General features: G+C 40.9%; 1 protein-coding gene and 1 long non-coding RNA gene across 7 annotated transcripts in view; one reads left to right on the forward strand and one right to left on the reverse strand.

The window, feature by feature from the left end:
* Positions 1 to 177, reverse strand: part of ERICH2 (glutamate rich 2) — a 31,898-nt gene extending 31,721 nt beyond the window's left edge. For 2 of the 6 annotated variants that reach the window (XM_073882675.1, XM_073882662.1), the window contains exon 1: positions 15 to 99. The gene's annotated coding sequence lies outside the window, so the exon portion shown is untranslated. Of the gene's footprint in view, positions 1 to 14 lie in introns of all 6 variants that reach the window. The other 4 variants (XM_073882680.1, XM_073882669.1, XM_073882691.1 and 1 more) reach the window with 3 other exon arrangements.
* Positions 160 to 22,123, forward strand: LOC141370858 (uncharacterized). The gene is made up of 3 exons (XR_012375306.1): positions 160 to 253; positions 17,942 to 18,028; positions 21,840 to 22,123. It is a non-coding gene; the product is annotated as an uncharacterized lncRNA (long non-coding RNA).
* The last annotated feature ends 3,748 nt before the right edge of the window (positions 22,124 to 25,871 follow it).

Consider the following 25,871-nt stretch of genomic DNA (forward strand, 5'->3'; position numbering starts at 1 on the left):
GCAGTGCCTCTTACCCGCTCGTGGTCCTCTCACACCGCCGGTCCGCAGGGCAGACACCGCAGGCCAGCCCAGCTCGCGGTTCGCGCCGAGTTCGGAGCGAGGAACCGGAGACGCAGCGTCGCCATGGAGATGAGACCGCGGGCTCTTGGAGCCCGGGAAGCAGCAGAGGGCAGAGACGGAAGGAGCGCTCGGGCGGGGACGGGGCTAGCTCGGAGAGCCGCTGAGGGGCGGGGAGGAGGCGGGACGCGCCCAGGTAGCTCCGGAGGGCGCGAGACGTGAGAGGCCGGGCGGGACTAGCCTCCGGCTGGCCGGCTAGGCAAGCCTGGGGAGGCGGTGCAGGGCCCGGACCAGGCAGAGGGGGCGGGGCGGGGCGAGCCTGGGGCGGGGCTGAGGGGCAGGGCGGGGGCGGGACGGGGGCGGAGCAAGCTCGGGGAATCACGGAGGGGACCGGGCGAGAAACCCGGGTTGGGGAGAGCCCAGACGCTCCGCCGCGCCGCGCTTTGGGTGTATAAAATCTCGGACACACGTCCGCACTTGCACTCGTTACTTTGGGAAATGAAGAAAGGAGGGGGATTGGAATGTCGTTGTCCATACCTGATCCTTTTCTTGGCAGGGAGAGGGAAAAGGGCGGGGTGGCCTCGTTCCTGTTTTAAAATTGTGAAGTAAAAGAAGTCTTGAGTTTGGGAGAGAGGTTTATCCCTAGATGTGGATGAACAAATGTCGCCTGCAGGACTTGGTCCCTAACTTGAGGTCGCTCCAAGAAAATTATTAATTTCCTGGGAGTCTTGGACCCTCCTCTTCCCCCAGCGCGGGGGAAAGTCTTTAGGATATGAAATTGACCTCGGCCAATGGGAGGCTTTACGGCCTAAATAACTGTTTGGGTCACAAAAGGGGACGGGGGGGCACTTCTATTAGAAAATTCTAATTGTCCCTCAAGTTTGGCTTCTAGGAAGGAATTGGTTGCTTTTCTTCACTTGGGAACGGCAAGTCTCTAGGATCGATTTGTTGCTAGGCAACAGGTTTTGAAGGATACCCATTTGTTGGAATCAAATCTGGATTCGAATTTCACTAAGTAGCCACATGATACGAGGTATAATCGGTATTTAACCTCTGGGGTTAGGTACCTTTTTGAGAATATGTACTTTGGTAGATGACTGTGTGCTTCAAATAACAAAGTATATAAAGCTCTGACATGTAGAAGATGCTTTAAAAATGGTAAATTTTATCATCATCCTCATCAAATTTGAACCGCTTGGACCATTTCAGGAACCCAGGGTATATAGAGATTTAGTTATCTTTAAATTATCTTAATCATCTGTCCATGTTCACTCAATCTCCTTAGATTCCTGGGTGGAGGGAGGAAGGCAAAGGAAGAAAGCCAGAATGGAAGTTTTTTAAAGAACTCAATGAGTTATTGACAGATACATACCCAGTTTGATAAGGACATAGAAAACTACTATCTCTACTATTATAGGAACACTATTACATCGCTGATGTATTAAGTTTGAAGACTTTTTGTTCAATCAAGACAAAGGGAAATTCATTATATTTTTCTATCAATAGGCTTAAAACATTAGTTTTGATGAAGTTGTTTAGTATTGATAAATGAGTAATGTCTGACTGGCTATTCCCATTATCCTACTCCACAGAGATGTAAGGAAACCCCATATTTAACTGATTAAACTTCATCTTCCTACCCCTCTTCCCCCAACAGAAGAGCTCAAGTCCATTTGTAGAATGCAGTGTTTTCAATATTTATTTATTGTTTCTGAAAGAAGGGGCAAAAATGGTTTGAGGACCTTGGAGAATAAAAATATTATCTCTGCGTGGAGGAGGGGTTAGACAGATCTGGCTTCCACCTTGGGCCTCAGGGTCTTCAAGTGCCAAGTGGGGATAGTAACACTACTTGCCCTGGTAGCTTAGAATATGAAATGAACAAAAATAAGCCTCTGACAGAGCATGGCACATGACAATTGATCAATAACACTTAGCTATTATGACTTATACTATAATATTATGTATATGAATAAAAGTACCTATTTCCAGGATTAAAGATCATTTAGGTAAAGTGCCTATTTGAACCCATGATGGTTATTTTATTTCTCTCTGATGAAAAAATATCACATTTCATATTTGCATAACTTTAGAAATAATTCACCTCCCTCTAAACCAGTTAATGAAATATTTACATAGATGGAACCATATAAAGTTGTCATTATTTGACTGTGTTTAATCCACAAATGGCTATTTCATATGGTTCAACCTTATATATGGACATTTGTCAAAGATTAGTAAGGTGTGTGTGTGTGTGTGTGTGTGTGTGTGTGTGTTGGGGAGTTGTTAACTGCTTTTAATCTCTATCATGAAATTCCCTAAATACATTGGTTAATTTACATGATGCTTTTTTTTTTTAATTTACATGATGCTTCTTGACCAAAATTAACTACAGGATATGTTAAATCCAGTGTCTCATATACAATATAGTATATCCTATAACTTGGGTTTAGAAGAAAGAAATCTGCTTTCAGTTTAAAAAGTGTGAAGATACAAAATGTTTCACACGGGAAAGTAAATGAAACAGATGTAAAAAAAGCCTTATGTTTACAAGAGGAAAGCTGGAAATAAAATAGTTAACATTTTAACTGTGAAAGGAGGAAGTAGGGCAATTTGCATATACTTCAAACAATCTCACACTATTGTGAAAACCTGCAAATCCTGGAAAGAATTAGAGGTAGAAGCCAAAGTCAATACACTTCAAATACCCTTGATGTTTCACAGTCACTAACGAGAAAGCATCTTCTGAGTAAGTTCACACTTGGCACAAAATAAATATTAATTCTGTTTTTGGTAATTTTCCAAAAAAGTTAATATTTTACAGTTCAGAGTTTTATTTCTTAAGTCTGCCTTTGAAGCTGGGAAAATGCTTTTTGAAGTTCTGTTTTCATCGTCGTAGGAATTTAGTCTAAGAATGAAAGATGCTATCAAAGATTTATTTACAAAGATGTTAATCAAAACCTTATTTTTATAGTTACTGTCCTCTAGTTTTATGTCTAGCACAGTGCCTAATATATAGCAAACACTCAATAAATGTTCTTAAAGAATTACTGGAGAAAAGCTGGAAATTTCCACATTGGGGACTGATTGAATAAATTATGAATAAATTGTGGCTCATACGTATTATATAACATTACATGGCCATTAAAAATGTTTTGAAGACTTTTTAAAGACTTCGGGGAAATGTTAAGACATTGGAGAGAATGTCAAGCAAAGAGAGATGCTAACAATGTGTGCACTAATACAAACTTTATAAATATATGCACACGAAAAGGCTAGAAGGAAAAAAGAAATTACTGACTGACGTGGTTTTTATTTTTTCTTTGTGCTTCCTATGTTGCAAATTTTCTATCATGAACATATTACTTTTGTAATCAGAAAAACACCAAATGTTGAACATTTTTTATGATGTTCTGATAACATTCGGATCTGTAATAAAAATTTATCCATTAAAAAACCTGGAGTGTAGGGTGCCTGGGTGGCTCAGATGGTTAAGCGTCTGCCTTCGGCCCAGGTCATGATCCTGGGGTCCTGGGATCGAGTCCCACATCGGGCTCCCTGCTCAGCGGGGAGCCTGCTCCTCCCTCTGCCTCTCTCTCTCTCTCTGTCTCTTATGAATAAATAAATAAATAAAAATCTTTAATAAAATAAATAAAAAACCTGGACTGTAATAAGAGATAGTTCTTATGGGGTGATTCAGTATTTGGATGGGTGTTTGACTTTGTCCCCTCACTTTGTCAGAAGAAATCTTCACTATATAGATACTCTGGGCCTGAATCCAGAAGCCAGAACTAAACTATGCTCTCCTTTTGAGTATTACACCAGTGATAATTTCTGCACAAACATTTTGTATCTTCACACTTTTTAAACTGAAAGCAGATTTCTTTCTTCTAAACCCAAGTTATAGGATATACTATATTGTATATGAGACACTGGATTTAACATATCCTGTAGTTAATTTTGGTCAAGAAGCATCATGTAAATTAAAAAAAAAAAGAAGCATCATGTAAATTAACCAATGTATTTAGGGAATTTCATGATAGATATTAAAAGCAGTTAACAACTCCCCAACACACACACACACACACACACACACACACACACACACACACACACACCCCTTACTAATCTTTGACAAATGTCCATATATAAGGTTGAACCATATGAAATAGCCATTTGTGGATTAAACACAGTCAAATAATGACAACTTTATATGGTTCCATCTATGTAAATATTTCATTAACTGGTTTATAATTTTCCAACTCTCTCCAAATACTGAACTTACTGATTATCATACTGAGGCTATCCTTTATCATTGCACAAGTATTGTGTTTATTCAACTTCCACAAATATTGGAATCCAGTCAGGAGAGTGCCATAAAATGTTTGTCTCTTATTGCAGAGACAGTAGAGGGAGCCTGGAGCCAAAACATTATTTTAGGCTTCATGTTAATGATGACTGTCTTCCAATTCTTGATGTGTGGATGAATTTAAATACTAGTATATATGTGAAATAGCAATCTTAAAAAAAAAAAGTGGTACTTAACTAGTTGTCCTTAAGTAATCCCTTTAAAAGATGGGCAGGATAAGGTTGGCTGCCAGTTCAAGCTAGCCCCATCAGGGTTCATACTGGGACCACCCTGAATCCCACTGCTTTCTGCTCTTCCCTGCGTGACGCTGGAGCCTGCACCCTGCCACGCTGACATATCTGTGCTCCACCATTTTCCCCTTTCAGTCCATAATTAGATCACCCATTTCTGGGAGGATTATATCATGATTACTTCATTGGAAACTCAACATATGCTACCATCTCCAGCTGTATGTCTTAATTTAAAGTAATTGTAGTTTAGTTGATCGCTACCTCCAGACACGCAAGGAGGCACTTTGATCCTGTCTTCAATCATATCCTTCTAGAAAAGTTTCTAACAAATTACCAATCCTTTCACAGAGCAGGAAATTTCATTAACATTAATTAAAGATATTGTCTCTTACTGACCTCTCCTCAACCATCTTTATCCTCTGTCCAATCTTTTTTTTTTTTTTTAAGATTTTTAAAATTTATTTGAGAGAGAGAGAGAGAAAATGAAGGGAGGATGTGTAGGGGGCAGCAGAGGGAGAGGAACAAGTAGACTCTGCTCTGAGCGCAGAGCTTGATGTGGGGCCTGATCTCAGGACCCTGAGAACATAACCTGAGCCAAAATCAAGAGTCAGATGCTCAACCGACTGAGCCACCCAGGTGGCCCTTCTCTGTCCAATCTTTTGTTAATTCCCTTCACCATGGTGTTATAAAGGGGTCCCCAAGGTAATTGGTGGTGTCACCACTATTCTTCACTATAGAAAGTCTAGGGATGGCTCTAAGTCCCTGAGGTAATGTGAATCCCTACATATAGAAATAAGATGGAGAAGAACTTCTGTATTCTAAAACCGAACAGGAATCCACAGAACATAGGTAGAACCAATTTGCTATGGCTGGGTTTCCTAAACTGGTGTTAAGGGGAAATTCTTCTGCCATGCTAATAACATACAGAATAAAAAGCATTTCCCTGGGGGAAATGAATTTGTTAAACTGTTAAACAGGTTTTTTGTTTGTTTGTTTTGCTTAACGTAGGACATCTCAGGGCTTTAATATGCTAATGTCCTTTGTCAGCCTCTCAGAGGGAGATTTTAAATGTACAGCCTTTCTCAAATTTACTTGACTAGGGAATTTCACTTCTTTGCATCATTTGGGAACTCTTGGAACACCAGAAACTTCCTTTGTGATTTGAAGATAGCTCCAAGTGAGAAAAATCCGGTCCCTCCCCAACTTTTTTTTCTAAGTAAACTCTGTGCCAAACATAAGGCTTGAACTCACAAACCTGAGATCAAGTCACATGCTCTACCACCTGAGCCAGCCAGGCACCCCTTATCCCTCTGCGATTTAATCAGGAATCAGCTAACCTAAAAATTGTAATGGAAAAAACAAACAAATCTGCGAATTTTAACCGATATACATTGAAATGAAGAGTGACCTTGTAAAAACTAAATACAAATATGATTTTTCATGAAAGCTAGAAAAATAAATGTTGGAAAAAAATCCCTTTAGAGTATAACCTTCCATTTTTTTTAATTACATTTTCCCCCCTCAGTTAATAAACAAGCTTAAGTCAAACAGCCTAAAACAAGAGGAGTCAAAACCCAAAACCCTTGGCACTTAAAAGTGTCCTCTTCCTCCCTCTGCTTGGATTCTCTTTACACATCAGTCTTTGCTCAGCACGCTGCCACGGAAACTGCTCTGGCAAATGGTGTCAGAGTCAATGGGGGTGCCTTCCTGGAGCTTGTCTTACTAGAGCTCTCTGCTGTATCTGACGTAGTTACTTCTCACCCGTTTTTGAAATACTATTATTCTAGCTTTCACACACCTCTTTCTCCCAGTTCTCCTAAATTCATGGGCTGCTTTGTGGTGTTTTCTGCCTGTGCCCACCGTCTACAGTTTTAGTGTACCCCCAAGATCCCCTCCCCAAGCCAGGCTGCACGGGCTCTCTGAGGCTCTCACCTATATGCTGACTAACCATAAACCTTCCACTGAGCTCCAAGCTCATAAAATCTAACTACATACTTAGACATCCCTTAGGCACCTCACACTTCGGCATCTGTCTAAAACTGAAATTATCAATTTTCCCTCTGCCCCAAATGTCACTGAGTTTTCATGACTTTCATGTCATTAAATCCAATAGGCATTTTCCATCTCATCTTATTTGACCTTTCAGCCATATTTGACACTGTTGGCATTCCCTCATTCATGAAACACTCCTTGGTCACTGTGGGTCTATTGCCTTTTGCTGTGGCACTATACGTTTCTGATTTTTCTTCCCATCTCTTTGGCTACCACTTTTGGGGGGGCATCTTTTGTTTCTTTGCCCACAATTTAAATATTGGAGTTTCTCAAGACTCTTTCCTGGGCTCCTGCATTGGTGGTCTATTGCTGTACAGCAAACCATCTCAAAACTTACTGGCTTAAAAATAGAATCTATTTTTTTTAAAAAACAAAACAAAGCAGCAAATATTTGTTTATGATTCTGTGGGTCAGCAAGTTGGTGTTGGTTTGGGTAAGTGATCATGACCTTCTTGTCGTTCTCCTGCTCTTACCTATGGTCACTCATGCAGCTATGGTCATGATGGTGAGCTGAGGCCCGGATAATCTAAAATGACCTTATTCACATGTACGGTGGTTAGTGATGGCTGTTGGCTGGGCCTCCCTATCTTTGTCAGTTATCCTCAAGAAGGCTAGTCTGGGCTTCATGTTAAGAAGTGGTAGAAGTGGTAGAAGTGGAGAGCAGAAGCTGCAAGACCTCTTGATATCTAGGCTCAGATCCCCACATTGTTTTCACTATTTTCTATTGGTCAAAGCAAATGGGAAACAAAATCACATTGTAAAGAATAACGCAAACCAGGATGAGAGGAGCATATGGCCATTTCTTACAGTACATACGACCCCCTTCCCTTCTTACTCTGTGTTCATTTCCTAATAGATTTCATCCATTTGTTTGGCTTGTTGTCCTTCGATACACCATCAATAACTCCATAATATATGTCTCCTCCTCAGACTTCACCTCTAAGCTCATACAGCATGTGCCTTCTTGACCTCTTCACTTGGATATGTCAATGATACTTCAAGCTCAATAGCTCTACTACAGAACTAGTCTTCTTCCAGAAATGCGCCCTCTCCCAGTGTTCCCTATCTTAGTGAGTATAGCCATTCTCAAGAAGCCTGGGCAAATTCCTCTTTTTTATTCCCCATTTCCATTCCATAATCCAGTCATGTCAGTTTTACATCCTGAACAACTCCACACCATGTCCTTTTTCTCATTTCCACTTCTACCACTTTAGACCAAGTTACCAGCACCCTTTACTTGGATTACTACAAAGATTATCCTGAGGTTACTATATCCAGTCTTGTCTCTTCCACCAAATCCATTCTCCGAGAGCCAGAGTGATCTTTTAAATTGTAATTTGAGAACTTTTTGTTCAAAATGACAAACTATGTTCACGTTTATCACCTACCTCTTTCCCTCAATACCTTTACCAAGATAATATAAAAATAAAAAAGGTCTAGATCTACAACAAAGAGAATGGGGCTGGAGAGAGGATCATTAGACAGACTGGTTGGTCAGAGACAGTATGTTGTGTTAGGAGATAAAATCTGTATAAAAATGTATTACTGCAGGGTGGGGGGATGGGTTAGCCTGGTGATGGGTATTAAAGAGGGCATGTTCTGTGTGGAGCACTGGGTGTTATGCACAAACAATGAATCATGGAACACTACATCAAAAACTAATGATGTAATGTATGGTGATTAACATAACAATAAAAAATTTTAAAAAATGTATTACTGCAGAATCTAATAGTGCACTGTGATTACATTTCCTTTCTTTTCTCTCTCTCTCTCTCTCTCTCTCTTTTTTTTTCCCTGTTGGTCACTGTATCATATCTTTAGATTCTTAAAACTACTTGCTTGGTTAAATCCACAACCCTGGTTAAATCCAGTTCTCTGCCTTCTTCATGCCTGTACCAGTTCAGCAGACTGTGGCTAATGGGAAACACATGACTAGTTTCATTTTAAATTCATTACCGTTAACCTCCAGGGGGTCCTTAGTGCTGCCCCACCATCAGACCACATGTCCTAGGCAATCTGCTCTCCCTCTCCTACACCAGAGGTCTTCAAACTGTGGTTGCTTTCCAAGAAGAAAAGAGTGTAAAGGAATCACCTACCGGATCCTCAACATCTGCATGGACTCTTTCCTAAAATGTTTCTGCTTCCCCTCTCACTTTACAAAAGAAGGGCATACCTCTCACCCATCTCAAAGCTCTGAGGTGGCCCCACAGTGCAAATACCTCCTGGGTCAAGCCAAAGGGCAGTTCCTTTTCACGATGGATCGAGACACCATCAACATTTTGGATTTCCTGTCTTTCTCTAGTCTACATATATTTCAGTTAAGGTGGAACCAGTGTAGGGTATTTTGAAATGTTGAAATGTTTTCAGCTGTGAGACATTGTGGAGTGGGGTGGTGGGAGTGATGACAGTCTTTGTGGAAAGACCTGGCTTCCTCCACCCCCAGGCTACAGTCAGGAATACAGGGCGCTCTTGGGGGGAGTCCACAGAAGCTTGGTGAAAAACAATGAACACTCAAAGTGGCTTTTTAAAAAGTATTTAAACATCAGCAAATCTTTTTAGCTATTAATATTCATCCTTAGGGCCAAGTCTTTAACTAGAAGGAAAGAATTTTGAACAGCAAATCACTGTAAATTAATAACATGATTCTTTTCAGTGTGAATGGCAGGATTCCTGGGACTACTGAGTTTTAAAAGACACTTTAGATAAAAGCCACAGATAAAGCTTTCATGTGATTTCTTTCAAATTGGGTGTACATTATTAAATAACATATTTAGAACCCACTATATTAAATCATAATATGAAATATTTATTTCAGTTACAGTTAATCCTCACCTTATAAATGTTAAATATTGTCTACCTCCTATAAAAAAAAAATGGTTGCTAGCTTTAAATTAGTTTTTTTTTCAGCTGGCTATAGATTTAAATTTCATTAAATAAATAGAAAAATGTGATTATGATGTCTAAAACTAATGGAGTTCTTTCTAATTTTTATTTGAAAACTTATGCTCAAAAGCAGAAGGCTAGAGATCAGTATATGGTCATAAACATAAATGCTACAGTAAGTACATAAATAATAACTGGACTAGTTAACAATGGCGTTTAGAAGTAATTAATAGTAGGACTAATTAAACAAGTAATATGTATGAGAAAAGCAACAATATTTTAATAATTTCCTTCTTGTCCTTGGATATAGCAATTTATTTTATCTCTTTATTTTTTTTTTAAGATTTTATTTATTTATTTGACAGAGAGAGACACAGTGAGAGAGGGAACACAGCAGGGGGAGGGGAGAGGGAGAAGCAGGCTTCCCGCGGAGTAGGGAGCCCGATGCAGAGCTAGATCCCAGGACCCTGGGACCATGACCTGAGCCGAAGGTAGACACTTAAGGATTGAGCCACCCAGGCGCCCCTATTTTATCTCTTTTTAAACTTTGTATTGGATATTTAAATTTTATAGGCCATGTTGTTATGTATTCTTAAGATATGTAAACAAAAGGTATTTTAAAAGAACACAAATACAGTAGTATTAATTAAACAGGTGTTTAATATTTAATATATTTATTAAAAAATAACAATGACATGCTTTTTTTCTGTCTTATAAGTAGGTTATTTTAAATCTTTGTTTCCTTTTCCAATAATATTTCTCTGAACTGCCTACAGCCTTTAAGACATCGTTTTTTTCTTTTATGTAGTAGTTAAACTGAATACAGTCAAATGTAAATTCATGTTGACTGCTATTATCAAGTCTACATTATAGAAGTTTATAGACTGAATAGAATTTGCCAGGATCTACATTTGCACTCTCTGCTGAATATGCAGATAGATGAGTGAAGTCTAGTTTTATTTGAGCAAGATATCAACAATCTTTTGTTTTCTGTTTTCTACAGTTTTATTAAAATCTTCAGAGAAAGCAAGAAAATGATTTGAGACTCCACTTTTCAAATTAAAAAACCTAAGAAGGGGTGAACATTTTTTTGTTGCTGTAATCCGATGCATTATTTAATATATTATAGAAAGTGCAATCACGGGTAAGATGCAACAGAATGAGCTCTATACTATAAGGACACTGTAATTAGTGTCCCCCCCCCAAAAAAAGTCATGTCCAGCTGAAACCTGTTAATGTGACCTTATTTGAAAATAGGGTCTTTGCAGATGTAATCAAGTTAAGAGGAAGTCATAGTAGATTAGCGTGCCTTAAATCTAATATGACAGGTGTCCTTTAAGGAGAGGGAAATTTGGACACAGGAGGAAAATGGCCATGGGAAGATGAAGGCAGAACTGGACTGATGAAGCTATAAGTCAAGGAATGCCAAGGACTGCTAGAGCCACCAGAAACTGGTACACAGGCCTGGAACAGATTCTTCCCTAGAACCGCAGAGGGAGCACAGCCCTGCTGACCCCTTGATTTCAGACCTCTAGTCTCCAGAACTGTGAGGGACTAACATTTTTTTTGTTTTTGAAGCCACCTGGTGTGTGGTATTTCGTTATGGCGGCCCTAGCAACCTAATAGACTAACATATCTGTTCTCAGATTTCCCCACAGGACATTTTAGTTTCAGCCTGTGAATCAATAAATGTGACTTTACTCAGTTCCTTGAGCCATAAAAGGAATGATAAAATAATGTGTGTTCATTCATGTGTTATTCCCACACCAACTCTGTGGTCACTATTTTCAACTGAGCATTACTACCTTGGGGAGACAAATGTTTGATTAACTTAGTGCTTCCTTGTCTAATCTAATACCAGACTTGTGAGATTCACTCTCCATATGTGTTTTCACAGTCTCGTCTGCCATGCCCAACCTACAGTTATTTTCTGCATACTGTACCGCATGCTCTGTTTGTGCTATTTATTTCCCTGGCCCAGCTGTATGTGTCTTTGCTTCTGTCATAAAACAACACATTTAGCCTCCTTTTTTCAGGGTCATCTGGATCATGCTTGTGATATTGCAGGTGTTCCTATTTTCATGATCTGAACTTTTAAAAAACATTGTCACAATAGTCACAGTGTTAAAAATTAACCTAGAACTATCTCTGTAATAGGAGGCTGACTCCATTTTTTATGTTGGGCTACCAATGGCTTTAAGCTTCATCCCTTCCCTGTCCCCCCCTCTGCCCTCCATCTGGGCAAGCTGCTACGAAGCCTGCTCTCTCTTTTGGTGCTGGTGGGAGGTTGAAACCACACAACCCGTACCCACACTGGGACCCCTCATCCCGTGCCCACCCCCTCACCACAGAAATCCCAAGCCAGTCTGTCTCCTTTCCCTGCCGCTCCCCCACCCGCCCCAGGGCCTGTGGGAGATGGCTGCCCTGCTCTCCCCCAGAGACTTCAGTGATGTAAATAAATTAACTTTTCCATAGCCTCTTGGTGTGTGCATCAATCTCAACGTCTGAACCAAATTTCTGGGTGGGGAATCCTGATTATCCAAGGTGGCCACAATAATCTTAATACAAAGCACAACAGTTAATCCACAGGCCAAGTCAAACATGGACTGTTAATGACAGGATCACAATGCACTTGAGTTGTAAACTTAATTCATACCACTTGAAAGGAGGTAACAACAGGTGATCCATTATTGTGAACTGAAAATCATGGTTGCCAACATCAGTGGTCAGGGGAAAAATGAGTGGTGGCGACTACTTCGGGCAGAGAGTTTATACTGTATTCATTTGGCACTAAAAACAGTGCTGTCTTCAATCCCTATTTCTTTGGCCACTGTGTGTATGGGTTTTGTACTCCCCCCCACCCAAATTTGGCACCCATCACGGAAACTCACAATTTTGTGGGGTGCCCCAGGAACCAGGACTTTCAGTGCTAAAATGAGGATAGTTTCAATGAGAAACCTTAAATAAGAACTGTTTAGCTGAACCCTATCTGAATCCTGACCCACAGAAACCATGAGCCATGGTAATTACTTATTGTTGTTTTCAGCCACTAAGTTTGGGGGTGATTTGTTATGAGTAATAGATAACAAAACTGCAGCCCAAACCACCTGCAGCTGGGTCCCTCATCTCTTCCCTCGAGGCCTGCTCTTCTCACTGTCTTCCTCATCTCATTAGGGGACAGCTCCCCTCTTCCGGCTGCTCGGCTCAAAAAACCATACAGTCATTCTTAACTCCATTTTTTTCTCCCGTATCCAAGCATTCACCAATTATGTTGGTTCTACCTTCAACGTATATTCAGATTCTGACCACTTCTTATCTTTTCCACTGCTACCACTGTATTTCAAGCCACCATCATCTCTTGCTTAGATTATTTCAATGTCTCTTAACTAGTTTTCCTGCTTCCTCATTGTTTCCCTTCAGTCTCTTCTCAACACGATATCCAGAGTGATCCTGTCAAAATGTGTATTAGATCCTGTCACTCTGCTGCTCAAAACCCTCTCAAGGTGTCCTATCTCTCCTACAGAAAAAGCCAGCATCCTCCACTGGCCCTATACAATCTGTTCCCTATTTCTTCTCTTTATTCCCCTCTACATCTCCTCCATGATCAATCTGCTCTAGCCACATGAGCTTCCTTGCTGTCATTCCAACATGATAAGCACACTCCTGCCTTTGGGCCTTGTACTTGCTGTCCCTTTTGCTTTGAATGCTGTTCCCTATGCCCAGAAGGCCATTTGTCTTTCTCCCTCACTTCTGTAAGGTTACCTTCTGAGTGCAGCCTTCCCTGCCCAGACTACCTAAAATTTCAGCCTTTTAGCCTGACTCTTCCTGTTCTCCTTCCTTGCTTTATTTTCTTCTTAGTTCTTACCCATTAACTATATACTTTACAGATTTATCTTGTTTATTCTTTGTCTCTCCACTGAAGTGAGAGCTCCACAAGGGCAAGGATCTTTCTGTTTTGTTCATGGTTTTATCCCTACAGCCTAGAGAACAGCGCCTAGAATATAGCAAACTCTCAGCGAACATTTATTGTTCAATGGATAGTCATCATAGTACACGCACTGTACACTGAGCTTCAAATTTAGACTCAGCACTTAGGAAAATAACGGAAGACAATTGTAGAGAGCAAAATGGAGTCTCTCATGGCAAGGAGGAGCCTGTGTCAAGCAATGACATAAGCAGTTAAGGTATTGCAGCGAGGAGATATCGCTGGGACCAACGTCATCTGACACCCCAGAGCTGATAATGAGCAGAACCAGAGGAGGTCTGCAGAGACTCTAAACTGATTAAATCCCTTCAAAAAGGGAAGGATTTTTTAAATTTAATGAATTAATTTATTTTTTAAAGATTTTATTTATTTATTTGAGAGAGAGTGAAAGCAAGAGAGATCACAGAGGGAGAGGGAGAAACAGGCTCCCCACTGAGCAGGGAGCCCGATGCGGGGCTCGATCCCAGGACCCTGGGATCATGACCTGAGCCGAAGACAGATGCTTAACTGACTGAGCCACCCAGGAGCCCCTAAAAAGGGAAGGATTTTGGCAACAGACTGTCAGACTTTTCAGGTACGATGCCTCTATGTTTGACCACTTAAAAAAGGCAACTGCCCCGAAGGCTCTACCCAGTGGATCTCCGCACAGAACCGAGATCCTCCACTGCTTGGACATCAGAAGCAGTGAGTGCGGAGAGCTGACCTGGGCCAGACCAAGGCCTTATCTCAGCTGCTCTCCCACAGACTGACTTTGCGTTTGGTTCGTTCACTTCCTGCACCTTCTGTTATCTTGTGTGTTGTGTGGCTTGTCTCCTATCCTGCTCTGTGTGCTGTGTAAGAAGTCAAGTTTACTCGCATAGTGAATTGTCATTGAGTTTGGAATCCTGAACCTACTTTATAATTGTGATTTAACTTTGCTTTATGATTGAATAAAGCTGACATTGTGGAAAGACACAACGCAAGTGTGTGCCTTTATAGTGTGCTCATGACAACAACCATGATTAGAGAACAGGATGTAAATGCTGTCGAGTTTAAGCATGTGAATGTATGATGCAGAAGTTTGGAATGAAAGGGGTAGGAAGTGAAGGAAGGAAAGGGATACCAGTGTCTTCATCCTACAAAATACCAGAGACAAGAGATCCTATCTCTGGTGGTTGCAAAAAGAAGTAAAGTTATAAGCACAAAGCTGAAAGTTACAAGCATAGTTCATAGAACTAAGAACAATGAGTTAACTATAGGAACATTGGAGAAAGACATGAGTGATAGTGTTAAGTCATAGCTGTAAATCAATAGATAAGATTGGCAGGGCGCCTGGGTGGCTCAGTTGGTTAAGCGACTGCCTTCGGCTCAGGTCATGATCCTGGAGTCCAGGGATCGAGTCCCACATCGGGCTCCCTGCTCAGCGGGGAGTCTGCTTCTCCCTCTGACCCTCCCCCCCTCATGTGCTCTCTCTCTCTCTGTCTCTCTCTCTCATTCTCTCTCTCAAATAAATAAATAAAATCTTTAAAAAAAATAGATAAGATTGGCAATATCTGTCTTAGCCTAATTTTCCTGGAAAATAGCCTGAGGCAAAGTTTAAGGGCTAATGCTTTATTAGGATGTGCCATCCCAGCTCTGCAAGACTTAAGGAAAGAGGAAGAGAATCAGGAAAGTACTGGCAGCAAATTAGAGGTGTTGAATTACTGCGCTGGCCATTGCTTCATAAAGGGCCTCGAATAAATGTAGTTGGTTCCTCAGCAGGTGACCACACAGTCACAAAGGACCCCTTTGGACAGAATGTATGGAAATATTGTGCCTGTAACAATCCATCAGAGGGAGAAGAGAAAGCATAACTGTAATTTCCCTCTGTTTTCTGTCTTCCATTGGTCAAAATGTGCTGCCAGGAGAGTTAACCACCCCCACCCCCTGGCAGGTTGTATCACCAGCCCCCTTTGGTCCCACTGGGGAAGCCAGATCTGGGCATGTGGCCTGATGGCCTCCTGCAGTAGAACCAGAAGCTCAGACTTAGTTGTCACCGCTGGGCTGGCCTGGGCAAGGCAAGTTGCGAGACTGGGAGAAAGGTGAGCCTGAAGAAATCTAAACAAGCATACACGATATGTCCTGTACACTGTCCGAACTCCAGAAATCAAGAAACAGAGCTGTAAGCATATACATTCAAATATAGAGATAAGAAAACTGAAGAATAAAAGTGGAAGTTAAAGTGGTTGCTTCTGGGGGTGGGAAAGAGGTCAGAGCAAAAATATTACTTATTACTATTAGCTCTTCTTTTTTAAAAAAAATATTTTTAAATTTATTTATTTGAGAGACAGTGAGAGAGTGAGAGCACAGAGGGAGAGGGAGAAGCAGACTCCCCGCTGAGCAGGGAGCCCAATGCGGGCCTCGATTCCAGGACCCTGGGATCATGACCTGAGCCGAAGGCAGACGCTTAACCAACTGAGCCACCCAGGCGCCTGTACTATTAACTCTTCTGTACAATTTTTTCAAATTAATGAATTATATTGATAAAAATTCTTTTTTTTAAGACCTTGCAAACTAGATTTCATCACTCTCCCAAATTCTTCAGTGATGTCCCGTTGCTATTAGAATAATTAAAACATGTTAACACCATTTCCAACTGAATATTAGCTCTCAGATTCTGAAATGTCAGTATTGTTACTATCTATATAGTCTAAATTTGTTCTATTATAAGGATACTATTCAAATACCAGTGATTTTGTGCTAACCTGCTGCGGGGACAATATTTAAGGGAAAAAAGTTCAATTGCCCATTTTTAGTTTTGGAGATTTCAATTCTGAACTGAAGTCCCTGAACTCCAGGGCTCTGCTGGACTCTCCTAGCTCACTGGAAGCTATTCTCTCTTGATTTCTGCTCAAGCCATATTGGCTACCTTTCTGTTTCTCAGACTGCCCTCCCCCCAACTTCTACCTCAGGGCTTTGGCACCAGGATGCTCCCTTAACTGCCCATGACTCCCCTTCCTACCCCAATCCCCCAACATATCAAGTTCAGTGTATTCTAAGCTTCCGGTAGCTACACGTCACCTATGTGATGTTTGTCTTTCTTGTGTAAGGACTAGCCTAGTACTTAACTTACCATCTATCTTTAAATTGACAACTTTGTTAGATTTAAAAATATTTATTTTTACAAGAAAACCTTACCTGCTAACAAATATGGAAAACCAATATCACTTGTCACAAATTGCACAAAACTGTCAAATAAATGTATAATAATGACAATAAGAATATATCTCTGTGCTACCAGTGGTTCACGTGACATACTGGCAACCTCCTAGTTTAGTTATCTGCCTTTTGATTCATCTTTGAGTTATTAGCCTAAATGTAATTTTTTTTTCAGGGAAATCTCTCATTGTTTGGACTGGACCAGTCTTCTGTGTTGCCCACTTGTTACCATTGCTTCATAACACTCATGAGATTATAGAACTTGTAGTTATACATTTGTAGGGTGATTTTTAAATGTCTGCCTCTCCAGTGGGGCTTGCGTGTCATGAGAACAGGAACTGTGTTAATTTTGCTCATCTCACATCTCCTGAGGTGATCACAGTGTGCGACTCACTGTTAATGCTTAAAAAATACTTATGGAATGAATAAATGAATACCTGTATGAGATTTTTACCAGCGATCAACCAACTTTTATCTGTTTTGTTTTCATGCCCACCAGCCTGTCTTTCTAACTATGACCAAGTGTCCTCAAATTCTTTTTGAGAGGAAACAGGATAAAAATAAGTAATGTAGGGATGAATGAGTAGACAGATGTCAGGAAGAGGGTGACCTGGAGTGGCAAATCATAATTACCAAAAATGGCTGCAACAGCATCTCCCATCCCAGGTGTAATTGTGCAGAGGGTCTTTGTCACTTTCCCATGAAGAAGTAATCTAATTCCCTCCTTTTGAATCTACGTTAGCTTTAGTGACTTGCTTCACTAAAGCCAACAAAGGTGACTTCCAAGGCTAAGTCAGGAAAGGCTATGCAGCTTCTGCCTTTCTCTCTTAGAGCCCAGTCTGGTTGCACCTCTCAGGACACTCCCTCGCGGAGCCCAGCCACCACACTGACAAGTGTTCAAGCCAGTGGTTGCCAGCCCCAGGGGAGCCCAGGTTTCTAGTTGCCCCAGCCTAAGTGTTGGACATGTGAATGAGGCAGCCTCCAGGTGATTCCTGCCCCCAGCTATTGGAGTTTTCCCAGCTGAGGGCCCAGACATTGTGGAGCAGAGATAAGCCATCCTTATTTGCCCTGTATAAATTCCTGACCCACAGAATCTGTGAGCATAAGGTCACGTGTTTTATTCCACTAAGTTTTGGGATAGTTATTTTATGCCACTAAATTTTGTTTGTTTGTTTGTTTGTTTTTAAGCAGGCTCCATGCTGGGCTTGAAATTATGGCCCTGATATCAAGACCTGAATTGAGATCAGGAGTTGGACACTTAACCAACCATGTCACCAGGTAGGGTGGTTTTTATGCAGTAATAGATGACCAGAACAGAATTTGATACCTGGAAGTGGGATTATCCCATAACAACAAAGACAAAAACAAAAGCAGAAGCCATTGGCTTTTTACTGAGCAGCAGAAAGAAGCTTGTGGAAGTAAAGTAAGACCAACTTTACTTGAGAAGAGGTAAAAGCTCTTATTTAGAACTTGCTACAGCAAAGGAGTCAGCCACCATCACTTGCATTTTGGTAGAAAGTCAAAGGCAGGCAGAGGAGTGGGATAGTCTTAGTGGAGAAAAGGGAAAACATTGAGTTTGTTCTGATTAGAGGTGGTTGACATGGGGATGCTGTAGGTGGGCCCAACTAGAAGCAGGGCATCCTGCGTGATTGGTTAGAGTGCACATCTAGCTTTTTCTGTTTGGTCCTAAGTTAGAAGCAGTGACAAAAATTAGGGGAGCTATCAGTTATTAATCAAGTCCTGGTCACTTTAGGCTGATTGTTATAAGGGCTACTGTCTGCTTTTCTGGAATTTTGCTAGTGATTTGCATTCTGACTTCCGGCCAGTCTGACTTATAGTAGGCTGGCTGCCTGGGCTGGTTACTGTAGATTATGGGTAGGTTTCTTAGCCTGGTTGCTACAGATCATGAGTCAGGGTTCCATTTCTATGTATTATCTGGCCATTATCTGTATATTCAATCTCTCAAGGTCGAATGGCCTTGGGAAGTTTGTTAGTGAAATGTGGATGGACCTCGAGAAGACTGCCAGTGAAGGCAAGGGGGACAAGGAGGAAATTATTGTTGAGAAGTGGACAAAGGTGACCTTGCTACCTTGCGGCAAAAGGTTTAGCAACACTGACATCTGAAGTAACATGAAAAATAGAAAATATACTGAACGAACTGGTGGATCTGGCTAAGGAGATTTCCTGGCAGAAAGCTGAAAGTGTCACCTGGTTTCTTTTAGTTACTGATGATAAAATATGGTGGAAGAAAGAGGAACCATTCAATTTTCCAGCAAAATTTAGAGGAAGTATAGGGGGCTCAATCCAGTCTTCCAGTCAGTAAAGCATCCTCAAAGAAAGATCTTCAGTGCAAAGGTCTGAGGTGCTATCAGGAAGACACAGTGCTAGGGCTGAAATGAAACCACTGATGTGACTTTAATTACTTTCTTAAGATCTTAGAAAGATTTAAGACAGTGCCTCGTGAACCATTTCAGACAGATAACTGGCCTTTTAAGGATCGTTAAGACCACTTGTCTCTTTGGTTCTGGTCTTCAGATGGCAAGGAACCCTATGTAAGGGGCTGTACCTGAGAGCCCTAACCAGCACAAAGCCTTGACTAGATCCAAGATCTTGGACTTTGGATTGATGCAGACTATAAAGATCTTGAGGACGAGCCTCCGGAGATTTTTTTTTTTTTTAAGATTTTATTTATTTATTTGACAGAGAGAGACACAGCAAGAGAGAGAACACAAGCAGGGGAAGCGGGAGAGGGAGAAGCAGGCTTCCTGTGGAGCAGGGAGCCCGATGTGAGGCTCGATCCCAGGACCCTGGGATCATGACCCGAGCTGAAGGAAGACGCTTAACGACTGAGCCACCCAGGTGCCCCCCCTCTGGGGATTTTGAGGGAGAGATGGGATATTTTGTATGCGGGAGGGAGGTGAACTATTAATGCCAGAGTGCAAACTGTGCGAGACTATAGTTTTCCAAAATGGTGGCAATGATGGCTCTTTTGCAGTGTGAACTTGCTAACCCCAACAAAAGATCTGAAGTCTACTTTCCCTTTCCTCGAATCTAGGCTAGCCTTAGTGATTTGCTTGTAACCAATAAAATATGATAGAAGTTTCACGGAGTGACTTCTATGGCTAGGTCTGAAAAGACTGTGTAGCTTCTGCCTGTTTTGCAGTGCTCACTATTGGGATGCTCAAGCTCAAGACATTCCCTCTGGTAACCCACTTGCCATGCTGTTTTTTGTTTTGCTTTGTTTTGTTTTGTTTTGTTTTTGAGAGAGTGTGTCCTTGTGTGGGGGGTGGGGGGGAACGGGGGACAGAGGGAGAGGGAGATTGATAATCTTAAGCAGACTCCACACCCAGCATGGAGTCCAATGTGGGGCTCCATCTCACAACCCTGAGATCCTGACCTGAGCCGAAATCAATAGTTGGATGCTTAACCGACTGAGCCATCCAGGTGCACCACCCCCCAACACTTGCCATGTTTTGGGAAGCCCAACTCATATGGGGATGGCCATGAATAGGTGCTCTGCTTGACAGATTCTACTGAGCTCAGACTGTCTTTCTAGCTCAGGCACCAGACATGTTGGTAAGGCAGTCTCCAGATGATTCCAGTGCCTTTGAGCCACCCCCAAGTAAGTCATTCCCAATTGAGACCTCAGACACTGTGGGATACAAGCCATCCCCACTGTGTCCTGTATGAATTCCTGTCCCGCAGAACATGTGAGTGTAATACAGCATTTGCTATTTTATGGCCTTAAGTGTTGGGTGGTTCCATTTAGCAATAGATAAACCTGAACACCTGGCTATACACAAGTGATCCGAAGAATCATGCCATTTTCAAGCAGGAAAGGACCTCAAGAGATCACCCACTCCAACTAACTCAGTTTTCAGATAAAAAAAACCTGACCTTCCTAGAGCTCCATGGCTTACCTACAGTCATGCCATTAGTTAGTCGCAGACCAAGAGCCTGAACTCCTCTTCCATTATAGTACAGATGTGTCTACCACACAGGAGTCTCCTGTAAACTGGAACAGTATTGGCTGCTCTGCCAGAGATAGGATCTCCACTAAAGTTCTAGCTCTCTTGAGGGATAAAGCCCTGAATTTGGGTAAACCTTTAAGTTGAAGCTCCCTATAGGGCCTGTCTAAAGAGTCAGCATGAATCACATTACTAGACTGGCCAACTTGTTTCTTCTTTTCTCAATCTTCCTTGGTCTCTCTCCCTCTCCTTCCTGTGGCTTCTTCCACTCCACAATTTTCTTCTATTTTCCTTTCTTCAACACTGTGTTTGAATGAAACCTTGTGTATCAACCAATGGTTCAGAGAAGCCTAGATTATGCCTATAGTATACGGGATACAGACTCATGACCTAAGTGGAAAGGATCATCCAGCTGATTGGTGATTCTCAAAAGGGCTCAGGATATGAAACAGAAATGGAACACCCCATCTACAAGGAGACTCCTGAGGCATCCCATCAGTCTCCAGGAGTTCTAAGGAATTACATTTGGAAACCCCTAATTTCCCTCTCATTTATAGATGGGGAAACTAATCTCACAGAAGTGATTTGCCTATAATCATCCATGGTCTTTGCACTTCTGTGTGTATCTCAGAACTGAAATCTCTCAAAATCAAAACAGGCAGCTGTATTTTTCCCCTTAAAGCTCTTATCTGTGGCAGTTTAATACATCACCGGTATTCAAAGAACATGTTTTTCAAATCACAATTTTAGACTATCTAGATCAGGGCATTAAATTGTAGGGATGAAAGCAAATTTAAAGGGTGCTCTTCAAGTGTTTAATGGAGCATATGTGTCTTCTCAAGACTGGTGCTTTAGAAAATATGTAAAGGCAGGAAAATATAAATAAGGACGCACTCTACAGAGAAAAAGAAATAAACCTTATGAAGAAATAGTACAGAAACTCAAATTTTTAAAACCTGGTGGGAAGGTACTTGGGGATTGTTTAACTAAACTCAAGTGTAGACACTGTTATTTCGTCCCGCTCCAATGAGGAGCTGGAAGTAAAATGGAACCATTACGTTTAAACCTAGTAATACTGTTGGCTTTGGTTCTATGTTTCTGTTTTTGTCTGTGTTTTCTAGACAGCTTTCACATTTCTAGGAAAGAGAAGGAGTGACTATATTGAACACATAGATGGAGAGACTGGAACTCTAAAAGGTGAATTCACACGATCAAGTCAAGGATTGGCCCATTTGAGTCAAAGATCTGTTTTTGGATTCTAGATCCTTTCAGAATTTAACTAAATTTTGGATTTACTCTCCAGAAAAATGAGTACATTAATAAATTTGCAAAAAAAAATACCCATTCATGAGGAAAGAATATCCAATGGGAAAAAGACAGTTTCTTCACAAATGGTGGGAAAACTGGACAGCTACATGCAAAAGAATGAAACTGGACCACTTTCTTACACCATACACAAAAATAAACTCAAAATGGTTTAAGGACCTGAATGTAAGACCTGAAATCATAAAAATCCTAGGAGAGAGCACAGGCAGTAATTTCTCTGACATCGGCCATAGCAACATTTTTTCTAGATATGTCTCCTGAGGCAAGGGAAACAAAAGCAAAAATGAACTATTGGGACTGCCTCAAAATAAAAAGCTTCTGCACAGCAAAGGAAGCAATCAACAAAACTAAGAGGCAACCTATTGAATGGGAGAAGGTATTTGCAAATGACATATGTGACAAAAGGTTAGTATACAAAATATATAAAGAACTTATAAAACTCAACATCCCACAACCCCCCCAAATAATGCAATTAAAAAATGGGCAGAAGACATGAACAGTCATCTCTCCAAAGAAGACATCCAGATGGCCAACAGACACATGAAAAGATGCTCAACATCACTCATCATCAGGGAAATGCAAATCAAAACTATAATGAAATATCGCCTTATACCTGTCAGAATGGTTAAAATAAAAAACACTAGAAACAAGTGCTGATGAGGATGTGGAGAAAAGGAACGCTCTTGCACTGTTGGTGGGAATGCACACTGGTGTAGTCACTGTAAAAGATAGTATAGAGGTTCCTCAAAAATTTAAAAATAGAAGTGCCATATGATCCAGCAATCACACTACTGGCTATTTACCCAAAAAATTCAAAAACACTAATTCAAAGGGACACATGCACCCCTATGTTTATTATAGCATTATTTACAATAGCCAAATTATGGATGTAGCCCAAGTGTTCATCAATAGATGAATTAACAAAGAATAAGATACACACACACACACACACACACACACATATTATGGATTAAAGAGTATACTTATGATGAGAAAAAGAAAAGAAAAATTGAAAGATTATAGCAAAAAACACATGTATGTGTTTAACCTAGATTCAGTTCTTCTTAACATTGTGCTACATTTGCTTTTTCTCTTTCTTTTGATAGATAAGATGTAGATATAGCCTACATATATATTTTTGGCACAAACATTTGAAAGTAAGTTGCAGACATCATAAAACTTCACCCTGAAATACTCGAGCATGGGTCTCCTAATATATAGAATTGTTGAATCTCTATATTGTACACCTGAAACTAATATAACACTGTATGTTAACTATACTGGAATTAAAAACTTAATAAAAAAACTGAAAAAAAGGCCCATTCATGGGCCCTATATTCATCAATCTCTCGACCAAATGTATTAGTATAAATACAGACAACAAAACACCTTTAAGCAGTTAAAAAGATGAACTTCATCTTCTGTTTTGGAATGGAAAAGTGAACATTACTTAAAGGGTTCAAGAAGTAGACCCTAGAATAGTTGCATATAAGCAATACAGTGCTATTTATGTAAGAGCAAATATTTATATTATGCCTATAGCAATAGTAGCAGAATTTGGCTTTGGGTTTGTTTTTTTTTTAGATTTTATTTATTTATTTGAGAGAGAGCACAAGCAGGGGGAGTGGCAGGCAGAGGGAGAGAGAGAAGCAGACTCCTCACTGAGCAGGGAGCCCAATGCAGGCTCGATTGCAGGACCCTGGGATCCTGACCTGAGCCAAAGGCAGATGCTTAACCGACTGAGCCACCCAGGAGCCCCAGTAGCAGATTTTGTTATTGAGTGCTTGTTCTAAATTATTTAACATATATAATTGAATTTAATCCCCTATAAATTAGGTACTATTATTATACCCATTTTGCAACTGAGGAAACTGAGCCTTCAGGAATTAAGTAGTTTACCTGAAATCACATAGGTATGTATGGTAGAGGTGGTTTACAAACCCAAGACACACACACACACACACACACACACACAAACTGGAAGCCACACGAGGCTAAGAACCATATTCAGCATCTAGAACAGGGCTGGGCACGCTGCAGGAGATCAATAAAGATGTGTTGATTGAATGAATGAACCAAAATGTTAATAGTAGTGATGTATATGGGGTGAGGATAAAGTAGCCCTTTTATTTTCTAACTTACATGATTTTTATTTAGTTGGATATTTATGATGAGTATGTTGGCAGAACACTGTTAGTGTTCAACAAATATCCATGTGTGTCTCTATATTTCCCATTCCCCCATGCATCTAGGTGTGTTCATGGGACTAATTCTCACCAAGGGCAGTGGGTAGAAATAATGTGTCTCCTTCAGTCTGAGGTATGTAAGAGACAAAGGGCATTAGGGGCCATCTTTGAGGCTGGCTACAATGGAAGCTACGGGAGATCCAGCAATGTGGCTGAAACTCAGTTTGCCTGTGTGATCTTGTACAGCAAAAAAAGATAAATATCAGGTTGTTTTGTTTTATAATTCCCTGAAATCATCTTGTTTATTTGTTTATTGTGTAAATACTCCCCTACTAGCATGCTGGCCTTCTGAAAACATGAAGTTTGTCTGTCCTGTTCGCTGTGGTCTCCCCAGTGCCTAAGCCAGTGACTGCCACATGAGAAGAGCCTCTGAATAGTGAAATGAAGGAATAACTGAATGAATGAAGTCCTCTGGGTACCTGAGCATGGATAAAGCTGGAAAGCAGTGATGGAATTTTCCATAGCAGCCTCCTAAGAGGGTCCCCTTTCTGGGTTGAGAACTCATTTTAAGGACTCCAGCAGACACAGACTAGGAGGAGCCGGAAAGGTGACACCATGGGACATCTTTTAAAGGAATGTAATTCACAGCTGCCACAGGCAGACTCAGCGGGAGCACAGCTAAAAACTGCCTCTAGAAGCATGTGTGATCTACCGGTTAGAATAATGGTTTAGTTACTGTAACACTCACCAAATAACAATGGCTTAAACAAGATGAATTATTTTCCTCCTATATAAAAGGCCAGCTGGCGGGCAGTCTGGGAAAGTTGGGCCTGATTCCTTTTGTTTTGGGTTTTTTTGTTTGTTTGTTTTTGTTTTTTTGCCATCTTCCAGAGTGTTACCCTCATCCACATGCTTGAGCTGGATGTCTACTACTATGCCTGCATTCGAGCCTCAGAAAGGAGAAAAAGTGGGAGGGGAGCACAAGCAACTTTAAGGATGTTACCCAGATGTGGCATGCATCGCTTAGGTTCACATCCCATTGATAGGAACTTAGTCATATGGCCAAACCTGACTACAAGGGAGGTTAGGAAATGTAGTCTCTAGGTGGACAGCCATGGGCCTCCTTAAAAGTTGGGGATTACTGGAGTGCCTGGCTAGCTCAGTTAGTAGAACATGCGACTCCTGATCTTGGGATCATAAGTTTGAGCCCCATGCTGGGGGTAGAGTTTACTTTAAAAAATCACAAAGCCTCGTTCCAAATCTCTGTACTCTGTACCACCCACAGCACCTACACCCAAAAGAGAATAAATCTTTAAAACAAAAACAAAAACTTGGGGATTACTATTAGTAAAAGGAAGAAAGTGAAGATGGATACTAGCGGACAACTGGCAGTCTCTTACCAGTGAGGAAACATCATGGCTGATGTTGAGAAACAATTTGTCTTAGTCTTTATGATCTGTGTCTGTGACTTCCTTATTATTATTTTTGACAAGCTGTGTCAAAGGTCATGATAGGCATCCTCTAACATGCCCCTCAATCATTCCTGCCTCCTGGTATTTAAATCCTTGTTTAATCCCCTTCTCCTGAATTACTTTCTTTTAGTGAATAGAATGTTGATAGGCTGTCACTTCCATGAGTAAA

Source organism: Callorhinus ursinus, unplaced genomic scaffold (assembly GCF_003265705.2).
Source record: "Callorhinus ursinus isolate GAN/ISIS: 27379988/994484 unplaced genomic scaffold, GSC_fseal_2.0 scaffold2, whole genome shotgun sequence".
In the NCBI taxonomy this organism is placed as follows: domain Eukaryota; kingdom Metazoa; phylum Chordata; class Mammalia; order Carnivora; family Otariidae; genus Callorhinus; species Callorhinus ursinus.